Below are 6,264 nucleotides of genomic sequence, written 5' to 3'. Positions count from 1 at the left end.
GCTTTGGGAGTACATTCTAATCTAAAGGGAGAGGGCAGCAACAACAAAAATGCCCTGTCACCCAGGTTTGGCATCACTGAGTAAGCAGGAGTGGACATAATGATGGAGGAGGTCCTATAGATGCCAGGTTTGTGGGGGAAAAAAAAGAAAAAAAAATGGCCTATAGGCTATTATATACAGTATCTAGATAGATAGATAGATAGATAGATAGATAGATAGATAGATAGATAGATAGATAGATAGATAGATAGCACAATAAACTAAAATGCACAGATCAAGAGAAATGACAAAAATGGAAACATGCTTTGCATATTATTTTGATTGTGTATGGTTTATTTGTATTTGCTTCTTTAATGTAATGCACATTTTAGCAATGCACGTTTGAAACCAACATTTACAAAATATATAACTGCTAAAGAGAGAGAGAGAGAGAGAGAGAGAGAGAGAATATGGTTGCATATTAATGCCCTTAATGGTTCATTATGGAACTTCCACAAAGAGCATATTGAGATGAAGGTACTGTTTTCTATTAGCCTATTGGTATAGTTTGTAAATACAAATTCAGTTAATATGACATGTTCTTGATTGTTTAGTACTCACACAGCCCACAGATGGACAACACAGATGCTGGGATGACACTTTGTCAAGAGGCAAATTTGCAGAACAGAACATTTTGCATAGCCTATAGACCATTGGCTTTGTGTGTGCATACTGATACTGTATATTTTGTTTAAACATTGTGGATACATGTCAGGGACATTTGTATAGGCCTATTAATAATATCTGGAGATCTAGCCTATGCTAGCCAGTAGCCAGAATGTTATGTCTAAAAGAATATTTTTAGGTAATTTCCATAATTTAATTTCTAACTTATCCCTCCGTTATTTCTGTGTGTAGCCTTCTTTTGGAAACTCGTTGTGATGTGATGCAAACTAAGCGAGAGTGCGGAGTCTGCAGACTAGCCAACACCAACTCGGGACTCCTGGCCACCACTCCCTCTAGCATCACTGGATCAGGTATATAGGGTCTTGAGCTTTGCAGTGTCTCTGCTGTCACACCGGAGTGTGTCTACATAGGTGGTGCGCCTCTCCTCGTAGCTTTAGCTTGTGTTGGCTCCCAGTGTCAGTTTGCTTTTGCTTGCTACTATGCAGTTCTGGGTGCTTAACACGTGTGGCATACCAGCCTCATCCTTCGCTCTCTGACCTTGTCTGTGACCCGCGGAAGGTCTCCATAGGGGTCCACCGCGTTTCAGTTGTGGTCCGCACTGTATGTGACCTCAAGTGCCATTTGTAGCATTCTTGTGTAGACACATCATGCAGGACTGCTGTACTGTGAGCGCCCTTAAGCAATATGTTTACTCAAACATGGCTTATTAGGGGTCAAGCCAGAAGGGGCGAAGACCCCTATTGTTTTCTTACTTCAAAGAATTATTATGCTATTTTTCACAGTTTTGGCAGTTCTGTGCTTTTCCACGAAATTCAGCAATATGGTAGAGGTTCATGGGAATCGGTCAAGAACTGAAGCTCACATTCATTCGTCAAAGGACCTCTGACCTTTAGATCTCCCAATTAATTAATTATATGATCTGCTCTATCTACTCTTGACGTCAAAAATGCAACGTCAACGATTTCCGTAGCCTGGCTAACCACTCCCCCTTGAAATCGCATTTCCATTCATTTGTGTGGAGTCTGGTAGTACAGCTGCAACTCCTTATAACTACTTGCAACTCCTTGCAACAAAACAAACCACACCAATGCAACTCCTTGCAACTGCCATTGGGAATAATGGTTGCAAGTAGTTGCATGTTGCAAGGAGTTACATGGCTTTTTTCTTTTATGGCTTGACCCGTCTTATCGCTGCAGCTATATTTATACTCCTTCTTCTTACCGTATTTTTAGACTTAAATCTCAAGCAACATTAAAGATGGGTAAAGATTCCATCTTTATAATCGTATCACATTATTAACCTTTAGTCCAGGGGCCAGGGCTGGATTATTGTGTCCAGGCTACGATCAGGTACAGCATCATGGTTGGGTCAGGGGTTTGGTGTCCTGGACTGCAGCCTATGCGTTAACCCAGCCATGGTCCTAGGGACCCGTCTACATTTCTCAGAGGAAGAGTAGGGAGCACGGTGGCACAGTTGGTAGTGCTGTCGCCTCACAGCTAGAAGGTCCTGGGTTCGATTCCTGCTAGGGACGCTGTGGGTGCTGGCGGCGTGTCTCCTCCTCCGCGTCATCAGTGCCCATACCCGAGGCGGGGTTGGCGAAAGGGCCTTTCTGTGTGGAGTTTGCATGTTCTCCCCGTGTCCCCTAGGGTAGGTACCCTCACAAAAAACATGCAGTAATCCTGGTCTCTAAACTGCCTCCCCCTGGCCAGCCGGGGCGCCTGATGGAGGGGAAAGGAACTGGCTGGAATAACGTGTTCCTTCCACGCGCTACGTCCAATCAGGTGTAAAAGAGCAACTTGGACACTCAGGCATGAAGGAAGCATGAGTTCAAGTCCGTTGCTCTCCCCATGTCCCCCATATATGGGGACTAGGTTGGCGGAGGGTGTGTAGAGCCCAGGATCACATTAGATAATTGACACAGGGGTGAAAATGGGTTACAAAATCGTGGGATAAAAATTATTAAGAAAAAAAAAGGAAGAGTAGGGAGACCACCAACCACTATACTGCCGATGTGCTATTACATGGTTGAATAGTTGAATGGTCAATAGCAATCTGTGGTTTATTATTACATGATGGACCATATGCAATGAGCTCACAGTTCATAATACAAATGATAATGCATTTAATTTATAAATGACTTTACATTCTTGCGAATCTCAGTGTTACAGCCTGTACAGGATTTAAAAGCTTGGCATAAAAACATGGTATGGGACCCAACTAGGCTAAACTAAAAGGGTCAAGTTAAAAAACTATAGGTAAAAACAGGGCAAAGACACAAAAAAAGGCCCAAGAAAATTAAGATAAGCTTTGTTAATAAAAAAGTAGGTTTTTAGTCCATTTTTAAAAGCATCAGTGGCCTGTGATGCTCTCAGGTGTACCGTGTACGGGGAGGGAATTCCACAGACCGCATGCAGTTCCACACTGTAGAATCTAGTGGACATTTTCTTTAGCAGAAGTAATTTAATAATGTTTAAATCAATACAAACTACTTTGTTTTTATACAGGTGCAATAATGAACAAGGAAGTCATTAAAATAAATAAAACCTGTGATTCTGTCCCACATCCCCCTATATGGATTTATTTCTCAATAATGTCCACATCAAGGTTCATTATCTGTTACTTAACATATATTCATGATATACTAACATATTGTAGGTGAAATTAAATTAAAATCCCTCACACTCAACTCCCTATTAGTATGTGTAGTGATGTAATGCCACCATTTCGCCAGGCGGGTGCACTGTTTTACCTGCAATGCATACTCAAACCAGTGGCTAACCCCAACTTGATAAACCATAGAGATTTCTTTGGAATGGTTCAGGTCATGATCAATACTATTGTCCAGTGTTGTAATAAATCATGAAGACAGGTTTTTTCCCCTCTCACTTCTAGTTCAAGTCATAACAGGAGATGCCTCATTGTGATGATGTATCTGTTTGCACTGCAGTTTCAAGGACAGCAGTCCCGACTGATAAAAGAGAAAGAAAGAAAAACCTTTAAAGTGACATCTAGTGTGGCTATCTTGGAAGCAGTACATATATTTATGTACTTGCATGCTCCTATCCATAGAAATAAATTAACCAGTAAGGAATGTAGTGGTCATATAGTCATCAGTCAATGTTTGTATAATAAACAGCCCTATACCTAAAACTTCTGTCTTTTATTTTGAAAAACATATTGAAATTGATCAACTAGCCAATCTACATCAACATGTGAGTTTGTAGATTGGCTATTTGAACTATTCAAAAGTGGTTTTAAAAGGGCAAAGAAATATATGGATAAGGGTTTAGCACTGATGAAAATAGGGCCAAACGTTGAATGCTGATGTCGAATTAATTTAGTAATTATTTCAAGTAGTAATTAATGTTTTACAGAAACTCTTTGACAGATGGACATGGGCTGGCTATAGCTATAACTGTAGGCTATTGGTTATATTCTATTAAATAAGATTTGTTTTCTTTTCTTTTTTGTATGTGACAGAGAACCATACATTAAATTATATATTCTGTTTCCTGTTCTATGGGAGAAAATATGAATTACTCAGGTACAGTAGGCTACTTTAGTAGGACGTTGAGGCCAGACTGCAACACCTTGTATTGCAACATAACAGTTTTAAGGCCATTCAACACCAATGCAACTCCTTCCAACTGCCATTGAGGATGATGGTTGCATGTTGCGAGGTGTTGCAAGGAGTTGCATTGGTGATGTGGACTGGCCTAAAAAGCTACTAGTAGGAAGGCTACTTTAGCAGTAAGTTTAAGGTACTTGTATTTACATTTCATGCTACGTATATATTACTTCACTCCACATAGTGGAGTGAATTTCACACATTAACTTGGATCAGAATCCCTCTGTACATTTAAACTAAAGCATGTGCACGCCTGTAGGCAGCCACCATATCGACAACAGCAAAGTGAGGCCTCCACAACACCCCCACACAGCCTTCCGCCTCCCCTGCAGTCAAATTAAAAGGAAGCAGCACCCTGCCTCTTTAACTCCACAAACAAAGGCTGCTGGGAGAATGTGAGAATGATCCATTACCAGACTGACGCCCCCCGGCTCTGCATCGCTCCCTTCTCTCCAACCCCCACAACCACATGACACAGATGGGTAGTTTGATAAGTCTCCTTAACTTTCATTAAAACATCTCACTAAAACCTATCCTCTTCATACATGATTAGTTGCCACGCCATTGCATCCAACACTTGAGAACTGCCATAAATAAGACCAAACCAACTTAACTTGCACTGGAACCTGTAAGGCGAGTTGTGTATGTCAGGTCTATGGAGGAACATTGTATGGTTATTTTGCCTTGGATCTTAACATTAGCAACACATCAACAAGTTGTTGTTCTTGGGTTGTTTTTTTTAATATGACTAAAGGGACTAAAGATACATTTATTGGCTAAAAACATTCGCACTCATCTGTTAAGCTGCGTCATATACTCATATTATGTTAGACACCACTGTGTTGAGAACAGAGCTGACAGTCTGTATTGTTTTGAGGTTCCAGTGAGCTGTTGAACACTGGGAGGGATGGGGTCAGCCAGACGTCATAAGAGCATACTGTTTGATGAGATCTCACTGAGTATGTTTGCGTTTGAGAAAAAGAAAACACTGTTGCTGAGGGAAGTGATGAATAGATTTCTATATACAATGAAACATCATAGAAGTAGAACATATAATAGTGCGTGTGTGTGTGTGGGCGGCCCGAGAGGGCATGGAGAGAGGGGCTGAATTAATTTCTTTGCCAGCCTTGTTTAACATTAGCATTTCCATGTCCAAATTATGAATAAGAATTAGTCTGTGCACAATCCGCTAAGTGCCATTACTTGTGCATTTACAATTCCTACCCTTGGCTACAAATGTGGAAATTAAATATAAATGGTTTATCTCGGAGTGCAAATGGAACGTGTTGCAGAGTGTTTTAATGAACGGCGTGCGCCGTTGTTGCGTGTCGGTGTGTCGTCACGGCTGGAGGGACCTGTGGACTCCCTACAGGCCTTATCCATCACTACTGCTGCGGACTCCCCATCAGCTGCCAAACTGGACCACTGCAGTGAATCCCATAATTTTTACACGCAAACACACACACACACACATCCAGTCTATTTGTTTGTTTTTTTATTTTTTTGCCATGGCACATTTGATAAAAAGCATTCCCTTTATCATTCAGTGTCACATTAAACCAAGCTTACAGATTGTTACAAAAATAATATAAAAACATGGGGAGTGAAATGTTTGGTTTTAACTCCAAATAGATAAAAGTACAGAACAACTATAGTTAGCACTCAATGGAAATGGCTGCAATATGCAACATATTCACTGACCAATTTCATATGGAATCCATTCTAACAGTGTGGCTTTGTAGGAGCTTAACAGTCTATAACAGGGTCCATCTTTGTCCGAAGCTAATCTCACTACTACTGGACCGATCATGTCCAAATTCCATGTGCATAGTGCCAGTAGGCAGTGTTTTATTTTATTTAACTTACATTTTGTTATGAAATTCATTGTCGGTTGGATCGAACTGAAACTTAACCGAAACTTCCCCTGATACGTCATAGATGACGTCACCAGGGTGGCCGAATGTAGTCTG

The sequence above is a fragment of the Electrona antarctica genome (assembly GCF_951216825.1).
Source record: "Electrona antarctica genome assembly, chromosome: 1".
Taxonomy (NCBI): Eukaryota; Metazoa; Chordata; class Actinopteri; order Myctophiformes; family Myctophidae; genus Electrona; species Electrona antarctica.
The sequence above is the reverse complement of the archived record's forward strand: the minus strand, read 5'-3'. Positions refer to the sequence as shown.